Source organism: Cheilinus undulatus, linkage group 3 (genome assembly GCF_018320785.1).
Source record: "Cheilinus undulatus linkage group 3, ASM1832078v1, whole genome shotgun sequence".
NCBI lineage: Eukaryota > Metazoa > Chordata > Actinopteri > Labriformes > Labridae > Cheilinus > Cheilinus undulatus.
In genome coordinates this window covers 50,877,355-50,898,193 of record NC_054867.1, presented here as the reverse complement: position 1 = coordinate 50,898,193, position 20,839 = coordinate 50,877,355, and the positions used below count along the sequence as shown (strand labels likewise).

At 39.9% G+C, this 20,839-nt stretch overlaps 1 protein-coding gene across 2 annotated transcripts in view; it reads left to right on the top strand.

The window, feature by feature from the left end:
- Positions 1 to 1,554: 1,554 nt before the first annotated feature.
- ccdc71 (coiled-coil domain containing 71) overlaps positions 1,555 to 20,839 on the top strand; it is a 28,621-nt gene continuing 9,336 nt past the window's right edge. Inside the window, exons 1-2 of one of the 2 annotated variants that reach the window (XM_041783032.1) lie at positions 1,572 to 1,671; positions 10,062 to 10,204. The gene's annotated coding sequence lies outside the window, so the exon portion shown is untranslated. Of the gene's footprint in view, positions 1,672 to 10,061; positions 10,205 to 20,839 lie in introns of both variants that reach the window. The other variant, XM_041783031.1, reaches the window with a different exon arrangement.

The window sequence follows — 20,839 nt, the reverse complement described above, 5'->3', positions numbered from 1 at the left end:
CTGTAATGACCCCAAACTTATGCCGAAACAGGTTGGGACTAGCACTGAAGGTCTTTATTTAATGTGGTCCAGTTCCGGTAAAACCGATACTGTACTAGAGCTACATCTGAGCTAACTGCTATAATGGAATAGCTATTGGTTTCTAGTACATCTAAACCCCACCCATCACTACTGCCTTGTTCTCCTCAAATGATGCTTGTTTGTACGGACCCTTTTCAGTGAAAATGTTGTGGAATGGAGCTTTGCAAGATGGATTTTCCTGCTGACACAAATCCATGTTTAGCAAGATTAAGCAGACAAAGCCTTGTGTACCCCCCAAACATGAGAAATTTTTGTTGCTCAACCCCAGGGGGAGGTTGGGCACCAATGAGCTAACCTAATATCTCATTTGAAAAAATAATGGTTTTAGTGCTGTAGATTGGATAAACAAAGAGCGTAAATAACTACAGGCTTTGGAATTAGTTAATTGCAGAAATACACATAATATGAGAATGATAGCACTGTAAGTGGATTTAATGATAATAGAAATGAAATAATTTTAAATAATGTCCTTTTAAACAACACTGAGACTCTTAACAAGCCTTTGAAACAGTGACATTCATAATAAACAAAAAAAAAAAGTGCGTGTGTATTATTGTGGACACAAACAGGAACAAGGAGGAGAGACTGAGGGCAGATTGCCCATTTATTAATACATCTCTGATTTTTTTAAAGCTTGCAAAAGAACTATTTTGTATGTATTCTCATCACATTTTCAAAGCCAATACGGACTATTGTTTGATGATTTCAGAGCGTGATTAAAAAAATATAAATTTCTAAACTGTCCTCTTCTTCTGACTAAACAATCTAAATAAATCAGAAATTTTGACGGCACAAATTAGTCTTAAAATCCTGATATAATGCCCAGTCAGAGTTCAGAGGAGCTCCCAAATTATTGTTAATTTTACTTCAAAAGTTTTCATGAATTTTATAAAATGATGTTACACTGGCCAGTTCAGTGCCTACTGGAAAATCTGAGTAGAAATATACTTGTTTTTTCACTGGTATAGCCTAGGCCCCTTGTTTGCTGTTTAGCTTTCACCATTAGCACATAAATAGGAATAAGCTCCGCCCAGACATGGCGTCACACTGACTCATTTTTCATCCAAATGACCTCATGACTTTTATCAAATAGGTTTCACCATTGGCTAGGTGAATGCTTATAGACATTAAATTATAGTGGAAATTGTCCTGTTTAATGTTTGTGAACATGTCTGATGGAGTCCTCCTTGTTTGTTATTTACCACGAACACAAAAATAGGCATAAGCTCCGCCCAGACGTGACGTCACGGTGTTCCTTGGTGAGCAGAAGCTCTCAAAGTAACATCTTCTTTTGACGTTTTATGTTTTGTTATTGTATGATTTCATGTTTTATTCTTTCTTTTCAGATGATTTTTTTTTTTACCATAATCATCGTCGGTAAAACCTTGGATTATTTTTCAGTCACTTATGCCCGTTCCCCACCCCCACCCCTCGGCGGGGTTACCAGAGCCCGCCCCCTCCGCTCTCTCCCCGGCAGCCTCCGCCTCTCCTCCCTGGTCTGTCATCCACACCGCTGTTGTTGCAGCCATTTTACCGTGGAGCGTCGGCAACAGCGGCGACCGGAGGATGCCGAAAGAGCAGCGTTAAAAGGTAATTTCACTTTTTTTCATTTACTACCCTCAATCGCGTATGTAACCCTCACGTTACCGACTCAGCAAATCCGTCGGATAATGTGCGGTGAGCCGAGGGCCAGGCGGGCCAGAGGGCTGAGGAAGCCTCTGAACTAGTAGCTGCTCAGACAGAGGAAAGATTGCTGGGAGAGTGTTGGGCGACCAAAGCCTGTCGTTGGCAGTTCACAAGTCTGTGTAAAAATGGCGTCGCTTTTCACCAAACCACTCAAAGTTGTAAAATAGCGTCCACGCTGTGGGTACATGGGTGTATTTTCACCACAGTTGAAGAGTGCTGATTACCAACGTTTCAGAAAACAAACGTTATTGGCGCGTTCGTAAGGGGGGCGCTCGAGAGCGTCTACGTCGTAGGTTTGCGCACGTTTTTAACCCCTTATAGTCAGACCGAATTTAGCCTATCTCATGTGGTTTTTTTTTTTTCATTGTAGGAATATGAACATTTTAGGTTTCTTTGTTCTTACCAATTGTGTGAATAGTAGGTTTTAGTTCTTTTAGATTGTTCTTTTTTCCTAGCTAGCTAGCTTGTAGTAATCAAACTGACTTCGCAGTGGTAATCAGGGATTAGCTAGCTAGTCGCTGTGACTGTAACATATGGTGCCTTCTAATGGGGTCGTGTTTACCATGTTCACAAAAAGAGACCACGTGAATGCCCCCCTCAAATAGTATTTTCCCAGATCTTAAAGTCTACGGTTTGTGACATTCTTGTTAACATTTTCAGACCAAGCGGTTGCTGGACTTCAGTATGTGCCGTGTCGGGGACTAAAAGGTGCTATGTCATTCGTTAAGCAGATCGATTCCTTTGGGGCCTTGTAACCTGTTTGTCCGTACGATTTAAACCATTGAATGCAGGAAATATCTCTCGAAGCTGTAACTGAAGCTAACCTTTTGAACCAAGTTCGTGGTAGCTGCTTTATTGAAATCACTGAAAACTAACCATTAATCAGCCTATCACCAAATAGATTACAGTTAGACCTTAGGCCTCCTGACACACAGCCACACCATGCTGGCTTTTAGTCAGAATAGTCAGACCTCTACGAAAAACCTCAACCTTTTATCAACTAAAATCAAACCCCTTGTATGTACTTCTTCCTAATGTAGGAACATCAACATTTTAGGTTTCTTTGTTCTTACCAGTTGTGTAAATAGTAGTTTTTGGTGCATTTAGCTTGTCTTTTTCTAGCTAGCTAGCTTGTAGTAATCACACTGACTTTGCAGTGGTAATCAGGGATTAGCTAGCTAGTCGCTGTGACTGTAACATATGGTGCCTTCTAATGGGATTGTGTTTACCTTGTTCGCTAAAAGAGACCACGTGAACGCCCCCCTCTTATGTTAATTAGAACAAATAGTATTTTCCCAAATCTTCAAGTCTACTGTTTGTGACATTCTTGTTAACATTTTCAGACCAAGCGGTTGCTGGACTTCTGTATGTGCCATGTCGGGGACTAAAAGGTGCAATGTCATTCGTTAAGCAGATCCATTCCTTTGGGGCTTTGTTAGCCATTTGTCCATGTGGTTTAAACCATGGACTGCAGGAAATATCTCTCGAAGCCTAAATGATGTCAGCCATTTTGTAACTGAAGCTATCTTTTTGAACCAAGTTCGTGGTAGCTGCTTTATTGAAATCACTGAAAACTGACCATTAATCAGCCTAGCAATAGACAAAGAGGTTACAGTTAGACCTTAGGCCTCCTGACACACAGCTACACTAAGCTGGCTTTTAATCATATTAGTCAGACCCCTACGAAAACCTCAACCTTTTACCAACTAAAATCAACCCCCTTTTATGTTCTTTTTTCTAATGTAGGAACTTCAACATTTTAGGTTTCTTTGTTCTTACCAGTTGTGTAAATAGTAGTTGTCTTTTTCTAGCTAGCCAGCTTGTAGTAATCACACTGACTTTGCAGTGGCAACTGGGGATTAGCTAGCTAGTCTTTGTGACAGTAACGTATGGTGCCTTCTTCTAATGCTGCCAGTGTACCAAGTTCGCAAAAAGAGACCATGTGAACGCCCCCCTCTTATGGTAATTAGAACAAATAGTATTTTCCCAAATCTTCAAGTCTACAGTTTGTGACATTCTTGTTAACATTTTAAGACCAAGCGTTTGCTGGGCTTCAGTTTGTGCCATCTCAGGGACTAACAGGTGTTATGTCATTCGTTAAGCAGATCCATTCCTTTGGGGCCTCATTACCCACTTGTCCATGTGGTTTAAACCATAGACCAAAGGAAATATCTCATGAAGCCTAGTTAGCTAGCTAGCTTGTAGTTATCTCACTGACCTTGTAGTGGTAATCAGGGATTAGCTAGCTAGTTGCAGTGACTGTAACATACGGTGCCTTCTAATGCAGCCAGTGTACCTTGTTTGCAAAAAGAGACCACCTGAATGCCCTCCTCTTACGGTAATTAGAACAAATTGTGTATTCCGAAATCTTCAGGTCCTTGTTAAAATCTCATTTTTATAACATTTTCCAACCAAGTTGTGGCTGGGCTTCGTTTTTTGCTGTGTCTTAGATCAAAAGGTTTGCTGCCAAATATTGAGCGGATCTCCTCCTTATGGGCTTGTTACCTGTTTGTCCATGTGGCGTTAAAACCATAGAATGGCATCAGCCATTTTGGAACTTAAGTCACTTTTTGAACCAAATCTGCAGCGGCTGCTTTTTTGAAATCACTGAAAACTAACAATTAGTCAGCCCAGGACAAAGAGGTTAAAATGAGGCGGGCCTTAAGCCTCCTGACACCATGCTGGCTTGTTGTCATATCAGTCATGCCTGTGCGAAAACCTAAGCCTTTTACCAACTAAAATCAAACCCCTTGTATGTACTTTTTCCTAATGTAGGAGCATCAACATTTTATGTTTCATTGTTCTTACCAGTTGGGTGAAGAATAGTTTTTGGTGCATTTAGCTTGTTATTTTCTAGCTGGCTAGCTTCTAGAAATCACACTAACCTTAAAGTGGTAATCAGGGATTAGCTAGCTAGTTGTGGTAACATATTGTGCCTTCTAGTGGTTACCGTGTTTGAAAAAAGAGACCACATGAACGCCCCCCTCTTATGGTAATTAGAACAAATAGTATTTTCCCAAATCTTCAAGTCTGGGTTTGTGGCATTCTTCATAACATTTCCGACCAAGCAGTGGCTGGGCTTAGTTTTTTGCCGTATTTCCTGTTTGTCTATGTGGTTTAAACCATAGACTATAGAAAATATCAGACGAAGCCTTTAAGACATCAGCCATTTCGTAACCGAAGCTATCTTTTGAACCAAGTCCGTGGCAGCTGTTATAGTGAAATCGCTGAAGACTAAACATTAAGCAGCTCAGAAACAAAGGGGTTAAGTTGAGACAGGCCTGAAGCCTCCTGACACACACTATGCTGGCTTTTAGTCATATCAGTCATGCCCATACTAAAGCATGACTCATCTTTTAACAACCTAAATCAACCCCTGTACAGTGTCATTGGCATTAAAGACATGGACTGTTCCAACCAAACTCGTTTTTGAATCAGGCTTTAAACATGTTTATTTCTACCTTAAATAAACACTGGGTTCATTTACAACAACAGCGGTCACCAAACCAAAAAAACAATAAAATGTTCACATTTTCATAAAAAAAGCAAGCAGCAGAACAAGTTACCTTCTGACATCCATGTTGCTGTTGCCTAGCAAAGGTGTTCCCACATTCACCGCTTGAACAACAACAGTGTGTCTCAAATCCCATACTTTTGTTAGTAAACAGTAGTAGTAGTACAGAGTACTTAATCACAGCAGATTAGTATTGTCTCAAACCCTGCCCTGCGTTTTTGCACCAACAGGAGGTGACAGTTTAATGGTCTTCCACTAATTTTTAACAGCAAGGTATGAGTTGAATCTAAATTCGATGTCTATTTTCACTCAATAAGATTCATGTAACCAATGTTATTTACCAAAAGAAAATAAACTTAGTTTTCCTAAAGTGTCCTTGTCTTCATTGAAATCTGCTGATGTTGCTAATAACACGTGGCTAGCTAGTGGATGCAAGCATTAGCATGTGCACCAGCTTACTAACAGTACAGCATTTGCTACATCCCCAATATGGTGTTCGCTGAGGATGCAAAACGTTTCACTCTCAATTCTGTGACAGTTTTGAGTTTGCAAGTAATTTGAGTGAGTACGAGTTTAATTTGAATACCCCTCATCCTTGTCAAAAATCGTGTCTTGCTGAATGGAAATTACAGTTTTTAGGTCACAGCCACTGTTTACCACTGGCAGTGCTCTTTTGTCATAATAGATAGTGTACTCTCACGTTTTGTATGCCAAGTATCTGAAAATGCTAGACTAGACTTTGAGTAACATAATTGCCCTTAGGTTAAATCTGCCACACACAGGCTTTTAAATCTCAACTGTTTTTTTTTTCTTTTTTTTCCAGTTTGAAGAACCCCCACACATGGTGACAAATGATCATGGGTTTTAGTGTTTTGTTATAGAGTGGTGCAGGAATGAGTCCTAAAATGTGTAAGTGAGCTAGCATTTTAGCACTTTCCTCGTCTGAAAGTCTATGGGTTAAATGCCTGAAGAAGGTCTGTTGCGCCATATTATGTAATAACGCCCCATTATGTAATAATGTAATAAATTTTCAATTCATTATGTAGTAACGCCGCATTTTGTAAGCCACTAAGCGGTTAGGGTTAGGGCAAGGTAGTAGGGTATACCCTGGTGCCCACCTTGAGTCCTAGGGTTAAGGTTAGTTGTTAAGTCTAGAGCCCTGAAGGGGGGTTAGGTTTAGGCATAAGTCACTAAGCAGTTAGAGTTAGGGCAAGGTAGTTGGGTAGGGCATACCTTGGAGCCCACACTAAGTCCTGTGGTTAGGGTTATTACATAATGGGGCATTATTACATAATGTGGCGCTACAAGGTCTGTGGTGAACACAAGCTCAATAGATTTTAACATTTAATTTCTACAAAATGAAATACATCTGTAAAGTACTCCACTTTTGAATCAAACTCTTTTCGCGTCTTAATAAAGGCGGTTGCTAAAGGGAAGCTAAATAGGACTACAGCATTTTAATACATCATCATGCCGAGTGCAGTGCAGCAACTGAGCCTGCACTCATATCCTGAAACCAGACATAAAATGAAATGACATGAAATTCAGTCAACCATGCTGCGTTTCAGCATGACATTAGCATTTTACCTTCATCAGTTGTATTTACAAGCAAAATATGATGCTTATATTACTTATGTATGAAAATGATTTTTTATGAGCAAAATGTGTAAGATTCATAAAATTCTATTTGACATGGATCATTTTTTCTTAGCAATGATCAAGAGGCCCATTGAAAAATCCCATAAACTTGCCGCCGAGGGAACTCATGCAACGCCAGCTTTCGGGGTTTTTTTTAATTACGCCATGACTGCACCACAATTCTGATGTCCATCTAACTTTATGCTTCCTGTTAACCAGCACTGTGTTTGGCGCTGCTGCTCACAATCATTGCCATGGCTTTGTTTTTTGTTTTTTGTTTTATTTTTCTCCTTCAGTCAGCTTGCTTCTTGATTGCCTATTGCTCTGTTTGGTCCTCGTGTCTGCTTGGCTAGTCTTGGTGCCCACCACACACAATAGGATCTTTGGTCGTAAATACTAAACATGTTTGATTTTTATGATCTTGAGTCAGAGTATCTCCATTCGGGTCGGAGAGGGGAAGATCCATCCTTGACACTTGTACACCACAGGATAATCAGGAAAGATAATTGAACCATCCAATAATCTGACCATTGCTGACTTTCGTCAGAGGGAGACATTCTACCCAACAATCGGCACTATAATCTTTTAGCGTGTTGCCCCCTTTAGTCCAGAATTGTGTCTAGCTTGGTAGTAATTCCAGTTTCATGGCCTTGTCTTCAGCCACCATTCTGCTGGCAGCACTCATTTCTATGCAAAACGATGTAGTCTAGTGTTTTCAGGGCAGAGTGTCTAAGCACTAAAATGTCCTCAGCATCAGCCATGTTTCCACGCTCTCAGATGCTTTCTGTTGAAAATAGTTTCATTTGTAGAACAGAGTCGTAAATATCAAAATCTCTCTTGCTGGCTAGTCACAATCAGGATGGAGCAGAATTTTTTTATTTTTCAGCTTTGTCAGTAGCAGTGGGGGGCATACGAACTTTAGCCTGACACACACTGAACGGTTTTAAAAAATTTTAACTGATTCTTTTCAATTTAAGAGACTCCACAGCAAGATAGCAAGACTTAATGATAGATTTACTGTTTTACTGGTGTGGTGTGGGCCCTGAGGTTCATCACTGCACACCGCATACTAACGTACTGTTCAACAACTACAAGAGTCCCCACTCTCAAAACTCCCAATTTCGCACAGTCAGACACGACTTAGGAGTAAATAAGCTAATGTGGTTACCTGTTAGCTACCTGCTACATCCATCGCAGTAGCAATTTCGATCCAAGCCTACCTTGTCAGTTTGTTTGAGGTATGTTTTACTGTACATGCTCTTAATCACTTGCTCTGTTTCCGCAAATCCAAAAGTTGCTTATCCATGTCTGACCTCTGTCTAACTCTAATTATACTTCTCTTGCTCTCTTGTTTTATTGTTGTTGTGACTGTTTTTTCGTTCCGCTTCCGTCTTCTGCTTCCTGACTAGCTATTGCTCTATTGGACGCTCTCTGTTCCACTTAACAGTTCTGCCTGTGCCTGCTAGACCGTCCTTGGTGTTTCCCTAACACTACAAGATTTTAGAAGTAAATATTGAACATGTTGAATATTTAATATCTCGAACCAGAGCGGCTCCAATCTTCTTCCAAGCTGGTTAAAAAAATGAAAAAAGTCAACCTGAACACACCACATCTGGCAAGATAACCTTTACTGCACTGACAATTGACACAATCATCTCTTAGTGAGTGTCTGGCTTTACTCCCATTTTAGACCTTGTGCGTGTTTCGCTGGCTGCAGTTCCCATGCATGTTGGCTCCAACAAGTTTAAAAACAACTTTATTACATTGGTGCATTTTTGTTCATGGCTCATCAGGGTAATCAAGAAACAGACTGCAAACATATTAGGCTGATTTGGACATAATTATCTGCTTAAACAAGGTAAAAACAGCTCTCTGTTTATCATTTTCCTCTTATTTTGACAGAGAGACGTGCACAGCTCCTCGGAAAAATAGGTGAGCCTTATATTCTCTAGATTTCCTTGCATGAGGCTTACATGCAAGGAAATCTAGACCATGCTCATGCAGATGGTCTAAAAGCCTTGACTTGCAGCACAATGAAACTAAAATGAAAAATCAAGCTGTGAAACTGCTAAGACATGTTTCTTTAGTGCCCAGTCTGAAACGAGCTTAACATTCTTACAGCTGTTGCCAGGGCAGGATTCCTTTACTTTTTTTAATGGTATCTGGTAGTGTTGAACAGTATACCAAAATTTCTGTACTTTTTTTTCAGACAGTCAGTACTGCCATCGAGTACCTCTTTGCAGGTCATATGTGGCTCTTGTGTGACTGATAGAGCATATTCAGGATGGAGGATTACATTTTATATGCATCTCCACTTGGAGGTAGTGTGAGCAAGGAAAAGAAGTCAGAGGGTTATGCCTGTCAGTCATTCACCCTTGCACAACTTTAGCACCAGCGTCCTCTGACGGTAAAGAAGTGCCTTGAACTCGATATGTCTACTGCCCATGAATGGTTCTGCCCACGTCGACAGCAGATCATCCTCGTAGATAATACCTCCTCGTCCTCACTTGGTGAATAGAACAAGCTACCGAAGTCTTTTTGGGACTACTTTGCCTACGTAGCTAATGCTGATAGCGAACCGACTGACCTAACCTATGTGCAAAAGATGCTACAAAACAATGTCTTGTAAGGGAGGAAACACCTCAGACCTCGCCAAAAATACGGATGGTGCCATTTTCGGACTGATTGATAACATCATTAGCCTAGCTGGTCGGCATCTGAGTTACTAGTAAGTGTTTTAATCAAGGCTGTGCAAGGTTGAGCTTGTGTATAACCACTTCACAAAAACGATGTGTAATCACCACAAGCTGTTTTTTTAATCTGTAAGTGGACTGAAGGCTAGCTGTGTTGGCTCTGCTAATATAAGCCACAGCAAACTAATCTGACTCTGCAGATGCTTTGCTTGTTTACCTAATGCTAAATAAGCCGTGCTTCATTTTGAATGATAACCAAGTATTTTCCTAAGACTTCCAAACTAGTCTGAATTTGAAATTAATCAACAGAAAATGTAGTATTGGAGCATGCCCAGTAAAGACTAAAGGCTCATTTATCCTTTACATTTGAAACGGATACAGATGAAGCTTTCTGCCTATATTCTATGTTCATTTAATTGGTATCTTGTCTGTTCTCTCAAAACGTACAGATTCAGACTGAATGTTGCAATACCGCCATCAGTCATGGGGGCAGTGTGTAGCAGTGTAGCAGAGACGACTTCAACAGAACGGCTGGGTTGAAGGCAGTTGGAAGAGCAACCATAGAGTTGAGGAGGTCCTTGCAAAAACTGGCGTATGTATGAGGGCAGTGACAATTGTACCATTCAAAATGCACCGATGTATTTCCTTCCTAAGTAGAGCATAAATGAGCCCAAATGCTACTCTGCATGGCAGTGTGATTTTTATGACTATTCCCTGTCCCCACAGTACATTTTCTGCTCGTTTGTGTACATGGAATTATGGGAACTGATCTGGGAATATTATCTTGGAGATGGAGATGACAAATATTGAGCGGCAAAGGTTAACCTGCAATTATTGCAAAGAAAAAAGAGGAGGTATTGGAGGGGATGGAAGGTGCAGCTGCTAAATCAGCGGAGACAGGGGATAGGGACACGTTTTAATCAGTTTGTCCTTTGAGGGGGGGAAGAATGCAGAAATGCTCATCTGATATTTTTATCTAACTTTAAGGTTTGCGTGTGATGCCTGTAGACATTACTCAGTTTGACAGCCATGCACTGCTGTCCACAAGACCATTTACAGGGCTTGCATCTACTTCATGTTGGCGCATGGGTGCATGTTGGCTACGCGTGTGGGCCTTTGCGTAGGGTTCGGGGCTATGAAGCATAAATCGGACTTCCCTTTTCCAGTCACAGCTGTACCTCAGCAAGGAGTGCTATAGAACAGTTATTTTTATTTTATTTAAACTGAATTATTACATTGTTCAGTGCTTTGCCAGTTTTGAGTAGCTGTTCTTGGGTGAATTGGTGATTGTTTATTTGTGTATTATTTCATACCCAGCTGTAGGCTTTTAGATGTAAGAGGAAAAATTGGTTTTAAGATGGACTGCACCTAGAAAGCAGAAACAAAGGAGGCCAAAACCAATCTGACAAAATATATGACCTCAGAACTGCTAAGCTAACCTAACTTGGGGTGAGGCAGAACCTGCTGCACAGGATAGGATTGAACGGAAGCAGATAGTCTCAGCTTTATACTCCACAGGGAGTGAAGAGGATTAAGTTAAGTATGGATTCTCTAGCTAGCTAGCTTTGGAAGCTTTTCCCTTATGTACTGAACTCCATGGTAGGCTAAACTCTAACAAAATGTTGTGATACAGCACAGTGAAGCTAAAAGAAACCTGATAAGACATTGAGTCACTAATGATAGTGTGTTACCAGTTGGTGTGTATGGTAGTCACTAGATCTGCAGTTATGATGGTTTACCAAACAGCCTGTATTCCTTTGTTCAGAATTAGTTAGCATCCCAAGCTTACCAGCCTTTTTAAATTTAAACCATTTAGATCGCTTGCATCTTTTAAAGCGACTTTTTCAACCCTTTTCAAGCACTAGCTCAATAGTTTACAATAAGACCAATCCCAAAATCTGTTCATTGATTTGCTTTGAGAAAGGAGCGGTGGGTTGGAGCTGGTTATATCCACGCTTGTAAATTGTGAAAAATTTGCTGCACATTACTCAAAATTGCTATGGCAGTAAGTGTGGTAAAGAAATGGGATTCAGATGGCCAGTCACAGCCTGCAAAGCTACTTCTGATGACATTTCTGGAATGTTTGAAATTTTGATTATAACCTGGCATGGTAAGGGTAAAATCATGAGCTGATTCCCAAAGTTGTCAACTATTGCTAGTTAACTAGTTGTCTTTATTAGTCTGATGGTGCGCAAGTGACTTACACACCAAACCTGAAATAATATCATTATAAAAGTTAAGTCTTTTTAATTATATAGCACTTTTTAAAAAAACGGGAGTTGCTTTACAGCAGTCATTGTACTAGATATAATTATAAAAGAACTATGTGTATAAATGGGATTTAAAATAGGAAATAAAAGCTTGAGCTTGAGAGTTGCTAGATAAAAGAATATCAGAAAAAATGGAAACAATAAAATGCATGGAACTTTATAGAGGAATATTTAAAAATCTGTCAGATAACCACACCCTTAACTTAAATCTTGGTTAAAAAAGGCAAGTCTTTTAAATTTGACTGAAAATTTTCAAGGTTTAAACACAACTTAACTTTAGACGATAGCATATTCCAGAGCCTGGTGGCAGCACCAGAAAAGGCGGCATCACCTTTGGATTCAAGCCATGATTTTGGGACTGAGAGTTGTTGTGAGGATGACCTCAGTAACTTGGGGGCAGAATAAGGAATAAGCAGATCTCTAATGTATTTTGGGGCTAATCCATTAAGAGCTTTGTAAACAAATGGTAAGATCTTAAACTCGATTCTGTACATCACAGGCAGCTGCTGATGACCTGAAACAGGCGTGATGTGTTGTCTTTTCCTGTTAAATGTCTGGCAGTTAATGCTGGGCAATTAATGGAGTTACGATTTTAGCTTTTAATATATATAAACAAGATAACAGATTAAATGATTATGTTGTGTAATTAGGTGTTTTATTTTAGTATGGTGAACGGAGTGCATTGGAAATGCAGCCCATGATAAGCAAGAAGCACATACACTATAATGCCAAAAGTATTCACTTGCCCATCCAAATAATTGAAATCAGGTGTTCCAATCACTTCCATGGCCACAGGTGTATAAAGTCAAGCACCTAGGCATGCAGACTGTTTCTACGAACAATTGTGAAAGAATGGGTTGCTCTCAGGAGCTCAGTGAATTCCAGCGTGGTACTGTGATAGGATGCCACCTTCGCAACAAGCCCAGTGGTGAAATTTCCTCACTCCTAAATATTCCACAGTCAACTGTCAGTGGTATTATAATGAAGTGGAAATGATTTGGGAATGACAGCAACTCAGCCACAAAGTGGTAGGCCACGTAAATTGACGGAGCGGGGTCAGCGGGTGCTGAGGCGCATAGTGACAAGAGGTCACCAACTTTCTGCAGAGTCAATCGCTACAGACCAGGCTAAGTTCCTTGCTATCCCAACATTTTATTTCCTTTTAACAGTCAAAGTGACTCTGCAACAAGCCTGTATAGTTGGGTGAAGATGGAAGGCAAAATTGCATGTCATCAAGCTTTCTAAAGATTTTACCAACAGTGAGCATGCTCAATTTAAACAACAGGGGTACCAGAATTGAACCCAGAAGCATACCACATGGAAAGATGGCAGAGGAAGAAAAAAGTCTTCTATGGACACAGTAGGGGGTTCTACCTTTAAGATGCAAATCACACCATTTCAGGACTGGGCCCCCCAGAAATATGTCCTCCACACGTTTCTAAACAATAGCAAGGTTGGCAGTGTTAAAAGCTGCTCTTGGATCAACAGAGTAAGAAAAACACAAAAAAATACAAGAGTAGACAGAGTGAGATGTGGTAAAAACATGAACAGGATTCTGAAATGTGACAAGTTTTAAATCAGACTGAAAGTTGTCAGGGTTATTGAAGGTGTATTTCTTTTTACTGATGGAAACCACCTTGGACAGTTCACTGGATGACATGGGTTTAAAATGCTGGAACTACGTCTTCCACTTCATTAGTTCGCCTACTTTATGGGCCTTCCCATGAAGGGATGATAATATCTGCCTCGGGACTTTTAAACTGTAGGCATGGATTTGCATTGAGAATCTGTCAACAGTTAATGAAACCATGCCCAAAGCTTGCAAAATGAGGTTTAGGAAACCTGGTTTTACTGTTTTGGAAAGTTAAGGGAACCTTGTGCATGGATTTGTAAGCTGTGGGTAAAGATTTGCAAATGGTTTTGTATTTTTCCAACGTGAGCCTAAAGCCAAGAACAGACTGTCCGTGTCTGATACCTATCCAGTTGATCAGCCCCATTATTTTCTCTGAACAAACCCACATCAGCCAAGGCCAGACGTGTGCAGACACTGCGGCGCTTAACACCATGGCACAATGACACTTTAAGCTACTGTTCTATTCCTGGCGCAGCTGGCCACAGCTGGCAGGCTGTTTTCTTGACAGAACAGCTGTTTAGTCCATCTTGGCTGCTGTTGTAGCAGATCTGTTTGAAAGCACAGAAAAATTGAATATAGCACCATCTTTGTTTGAGGTGTAGAATAAGTTGGAGGCCTCAGTTGCTGGTGAAATACCATTGCCCTTATTGTTTCTGGTGCTGGTATTTTTTGGGCATTAGAGGGTCATATAGAGACAAAATGTATGAGTATGGTCACAATATCGAAAAGAACTTCAAAAATTAAAAAAGTAACTAAATCCAAACAGTGAGCAAAATCAGACTTGGATGTACAGAGCCATTGTGGGTTGTTATGTTTGTAGGCATCATGTTTTCAGCTAAATTGTGGAATTGTAGTGAGGCAAGCAATGCTCATTATGTCAGCCATTTTAGATTTAGTCCTAATCTTTATGTTACAGTGTTCATTAGTTTGTGGTTTGGGGCTTTAACCCTTTACCTACTGACCCAGCGCCGGCACTGCGTTTTATATGTCCAGAGTTTTATTACCATACCTCTGTCAAAGTTTGTACGATCAGAAAAATTCCAACGGTGTTGGAAAACTGAGAATTGTGGGCATGCGCACATATATGGTTCACTACAGTACTCGCAACCATATGACATGGGCATTCATAGCAAAACACCAGAAGTATTGCAAGACCGCTACACGGATTCTCAACACTGTAACTCCTCGAAAGTTTGCTCAGTCTAAAAAATTCCGACACTGACAGAGAGCTGAGAATCGGTGCTTTCCGGCAATATATGATGTGTGGTATGTATATTACAGTAATGTCAAACAGCACCACAAAAACAGCAGCTTTGGCAGAAGACAAGTGAGAAAGGAGAGTGAAGGAAGAGAGTAAAAGGAGAGCGAGCGAGTGTTTTTGTTTTGTTTTCAAAAAATAGCGTTAGATGTTGGCATTTGTGTGTGTCTGTCATGTGCAATAACAATGTTGCTTGAGATTGCATTTTTCCACCTTTATTTGCACTAATTTTCACCTATGTATATAGTTATCTTTTGCACACCCAGAGTCCTAGACTCAAAAAATGACTGGTGATTGTTCTAAATATGTATAGGCTCAAATGTCAAATTAAAAAACTTCATGAGCAATAACAACATTTCTTCTCATAAATGCCATGAAAAACAAATCCATTTTTGTGTTTTTCTTTTTTTAATCTGCTGACAATTCCATATAATGTGCAATAATCATTAACCAGATGTTGAAAAGTCAAGTTCAAGTACTCCTGGGAAAAGGGACCAAAGCTCTCAGACTTAGGGCATTTCCTGACTATTTTACAGCCATAATAACAAAATATGTCCAAATCACCATTTTTAGACTCGGTAAGTAAAGGGTTAAAAAGGTTTGACCTAGGTTTGGAAAATGTTGTGTATTTGGTTCACAGAATTTAAAGTGTTGGCAAGGTTAAATTCTTGCTGCTCCTCTACATTTGTCGTTAACGTAGAATAGTTTTGAATTGTTTGTTTAGTTCTTGGTCATTGTGTTGCAGGTGGTGATAGAGGTTTGTCATGCTCCTTCTGGTATCTGCTTGGTAACTTTTACACAGTACCTCTGTAAATAATACAGTCTCTCCTGCATTTAAAATTATTACAAATGGCAGATGTACTGTCTTTTTTCACCACATATTCTACGTAATGCACGTTTTCTTGCTTGTCTCTGCCGTTGTGCTAGTGAATGTCTAAGTCTCTATGAAGTTGTATGTAGTTATTCAGAGCATATATATTTGTTAGCCAAAAATGAATCTGACTGATATGTGTATCTAGGGTGTCATTTGATTGGTTAAACCTGCATGCTGCTATTATTATATATTATTATATTGATATTATGGTTTATAAAAAATTGATGTTTTTTTTTTTTCATCTCCTTGGCCATCCTTGCATTGACGTTGAAAATAAGATTTATTGTTCATTCTTGACTCAAAGTTTGTCTTGCTCCCACATGCGCTCTGTTCTTCCACGGGTGCTTCATACACGGTTAAAGTAACTCAGCCAAGGGGACATGTCAGTGTTTGCCCTTCGTCTTTTCATCTTCAAACACGCTGCTCAATCTAAGGTGTTTGAACAGGATTTGTTTAATAGCCGTACTAGTGCTTCAGTGGCAGAGCAGGAGAGAGTGGCATGTAGAATTCAAGATAAGAGGAAGCATTGATATTTTCTAGAAGTGCATACCCATGGCAGAGTTTATAGATTGTTAGGGAGGAGGTTGGGCCAAGGCATGAAATGGTGGATTCAGGCTTAACCATTAAATAGAATGAGACCAATTTCATCAGTTTAAAAAACTCTTTAATAACCCCTTTAGACATTGCATTAACTGGGATTTGTATCGTTTCTGTACATTCAGATTCACAGTGATAATCCTTAATGCTTTGTGTAGCCATACCTCAATCTGTACAGATAATGGTTTGAAATCCAAAAGCTCAGACTGCATACATAGGCTTGGAGCGATGGGTATTGCAGTTTGTTTTAAAGATGTGGGTTATTTATTTCAGCTCATTAATAAGGGCTGGCCTTTTGGCTTCCAGATGGCTCTTCATCTGGTGCCATTTTTCTTTTTCATGGCTTAAAAACAATGACAAAAATTTAAAAAGAAGAAAACGGGAGCCAGCTCAAGTCGTTCACAATGAGAGTCAGCTCTTAGAATCAGGTTGTCTGTAAATTACATGTACATATACTCCATTTTAACTTGTCATCTTAAAGTTGGAGGACAAAGGTCAAGGTCAAGACCTCATGGTTATTTCTCGTAAAGGCGATATCTGAAGAAAACTTTGAGGAATATTCTTTAAACTATGAAGAAGTGTTTTTGCCTCAAGGATGAACTGATTAGATTTTGCAATTTTGTCAAAAGAAAAAGTCATTGGGCCTCATGGTCATCTCTTGCCTGTGAACATATGTTGAGAATGCTTTGAGGGATTTTCTTCAGACTTTCTGCAAATGTTCTTTCTGAGACAAAGATGAACTGACTAGATTATGAGGGCACAAGGTCAGAGTCACTGCTACCGCAACTTAAAAGTGAATTCATGGATTTCGGAAAAATGGGCAGAAACCTAACCTGACATGCCAGATAGACTGTTTCATAGATCTGTTACATGGATATTTCACATTCATGTGGGAGGACTTTAAAAAAAAAAACATCCAGGAAGGTGATTGGATGAATGTTCTGTCACATTCATCATGGACCAATCAGAGTGACGAAGCATGTGATGTAGTAGAACAAATGTGCAACCCTGCAACTAACCTACAGGTGAACACTACCGTAGTTTAGGAGCTGTGGATTGAATGCAACGGTTGGTCGTGGCATTTTGAAAAGCCTTTTTTTTTTTTTTTGTCTTCATGTGCACACATTGTACGGGAGATGATTTTTTTTTTTCCACAATTGTTTTAATTGTATTTTGGAAAAACCTCGCTGCACACTGATAGGCACGTCTCATTTGATTGACGGACAGCTTGACAGGCAGACACTACCTACCTGTCAACCAGAAGGCTAGCTTTAGAGGTGACAGGAAGTTGAGCTCAGTGGGCGGGCTGTTGTCAGCTGTTGGGGAGATCCAATGTTCGGTTGAGACAGCGATTTCAAAATGTAAGCCACCACAGATTGGCTTGAAAAGCTGTTTGAGTCTGCCTATTGTAATCAAACTGTTGAAGTCACACAGGCTTTTTCCAATTCTTTTTACAGTCTGTGATAGCCCCTATACCTAATGGTGCAGTTGTGTATTTTGCTGATATTATAGGTAGGGATGTTCCGATACCAAGGTGTTGGGTATCGGCCAATACGATACTGATCCAGTACCATTTTTTAGACCTATATTTGACTCAGAACGTGGCTCAACTATTAGAATTGTAAATGTACAGCATCTCTGTGACCCTAAAGTTGTTTTCCTGCTGATTATTGAGTTTTGTTGCTAAATATTAAAATAATAACAATACAGGGGGCTGCATCACAGGTACTCTCTATCTCTTTCTCTTTTTTTAAATACAAAGTTTAGTGCACTTTTCCAAATACAATATAAAACTTACAACTCGCAGATTAACAATTGTTTACAGATATGTACTAAATGTATACAGTTGTATAAATACAATAAAATAAACTATTTCCAGTTTATTGCACTAACAGTTAGCATGGCTAAACGAAGCAAACTTTAAAGTTAAACCAAACGGTATTGGATTGGTGCATAAACTCGTCCCACAACCCTATTTGTGGGCCGATATAGGATTTATCTACCAATAGATATGGCCGATATGTTGGCTTTAAATATTGCCAGAAATGTTCATATCTGCCTAGACAGATATCATGTGGATAATATCATGTATCTGTTTTTAATTGAGAGTGCTGTTAGCGTAGTGACAAAAACAGGTGATGCTGAGGAAATTTGAAAATGCTGGGCTATACTGGTTTCATAGTGAAAACGAGTGCCATTGGCGCTAGAAGTGCCAGCTTTGGCCTTAATGATTACAGACAGCTCTAATAACATGGAGCACCAACTGAATTGTGTTGGCTTGCTGGCTGAATAAAACTGCATAAAAAGTAATTTCATCAACCACCTGGAGGGGCAGTCTTCATGAAGACTATTGCACTGTGCAATCTGTGGTTTCCTTCTAAAGTTAAAGTTCAGGTTGTCTAGAGGTGCTGAAAATGTGCATTCAAAAGTACCGTTAAAGAAAAAAAGGTAATTTTTTAAAAGCTTTTATCTAAATGCGCTAAGATTATAGTGGGATTCCACTGCAGTCATGGTGGCCCATCTACTTAAGTTTTCTAGGATTCATCTGTGAAATGTAATGGATTCACTGCCCCTTTGGTTCCATAATGTTATGCTACGTAGCTATCACACACTGGGACTCTAATCTTAAACTGTTACAGTTTTAGATTAGAAGTATTTTACATTGTTGTAGAATCAGTGTCAAGCGCTTCAGTCTTTGGCCCTTTATAGTTTGTAATTCCTCAACCAACCTGTAACAAAGATCTGCTCTCATTGCACCTTTTTACTTAAATATTGCACCAGCAATGCAGTAATACTAGTGGCCAAATGTGTGCTTTCACTGTGCGTTACGGCATTGCCGAAGTGCAGACGGCATGGGGTGGAGAGACACAGTGGGAGCCCTACATACACACACACTGAGGAATGCACACATGGCGCTGTTCTGGCTGGCCAGCTTTGTCGTTACACATTTCCACTTTCCCCTCCCCCACATTACGCCTCTGTTACTGCCTTTGATGGCAGATCAGGGGCGGAGAGACTTTTCCCCACCATTCCACTGCTGAGCGTTACACGCTGTAGTCGAGGCATAACAGGGGCATAGATAGTTCACCTTAGATTGGCAATATGTGAGCGTCATTTTTCACTTGGCTCACTGTCTGACTTTTTTTGCACCCCTCCCCTCATGCCTCTTGCTTGAACATGCCCTTCCTCCCTCCCCTGAGTTAGTCTTGATCTTACACCAGCGTGAGATTTGGGTAACATTAGCATGACAGTCTGATATCGGACAGATTGGATAATTGTTTTACTGTGCTTTCATCGGCAGTCTGATGGTTTAATAGGCACATACAGAAGCCTTACCTCAAGCAAAGATGAGCAAAAAAGATCAGGATTCAGACTAAGACTGAGGTAGTTCCACAACCTCACATTATGATGCGTATCGTGATTCAGAAGCTGCGATACACATTGAATTTGGACAATGACCTACCTAGAATTTACTAACAGCACAGCAAAGGAACCTAAAACTTAAAACACTCAACATCAGGTCCTCAGAGATTCTTGGGAGTAAATTGAAATATTGAGCTACTAACAAATGCAAAAACAATAGCTTCTACTTTTTTGATACAACAAAAATATTCTGGTTTCACTCAAATTGTAAAGAATATCTTTGCATAACAGCTGCATTTAATTTGGCAAGGCATTTTGCAGCTGATAAGGTTAATTGGCAACAGCTCATGGGAGTGACTGGATATAAAAGGGGCATTTTAGAGAAGCAGAGTCTCTCAGAAATGAAGACTGAATATCCCACCAAATAGAGTGCATAATAATATCAAAAGATTCAGAGAATCTGGAGAAATCTCTGCGCACATGGACAGGGTTAAAGGTCAGTATTGGATGCGCCCAATCTTTGGGCCCTCAGGCGCGCTGCATATAAAAAGGCAGGATGAATCTGTATGGGAAATCACTGCATGTGCTCAGGAACATTAAGTAGTCATTGTCTCTCAACACAGTTCACGCTGCCAACCACAAATGCAAGTTAAAGCTGGATCATACAAAGTCATATGTGAACACAATCTAGAAACAACCCAGTCAAAATGGAAAACTGTTCTGTAGTCAGATGAACCAAAATAAAAAAGAATTGGAAACCATGAATGCCATGTCTGGCAGACTAGAGGGGCCATATGGGTTTATGAGGTATTAAATTAATTGCATAATTGATAAATTGTACACATCCATGGCTCTGGCTTAATTAGCACAGTGACCTGGAATACAGCAGCATCTGGTTTACAACAAGGGACATAATCAAAAGGCAAACGGGAAAAGATGAGCCTGCTAATAACAAAGCTGGGCAAACTATTAATTTTTGGGGAAGAAGAAGACTTCAGTGAGCCAGTGGAATTTGTCAAGCCGGAGTAAAAGCCAGCTTCTTGATAAATAAAAAGCAGCCAGTCTGGAAGAGATGTAAGAGGAAATGAGAACGTGCCAATAGCATGACAGGTACAACAGAATTGTGGATCCCTCCATGAAGTAACATATCTGTTTTAGCTATTTTGTCTCAGAGTAGCATGTTAGGGTATGGCTGTTTAACCACACCTATTTTATGTATAATCTTATTTAGC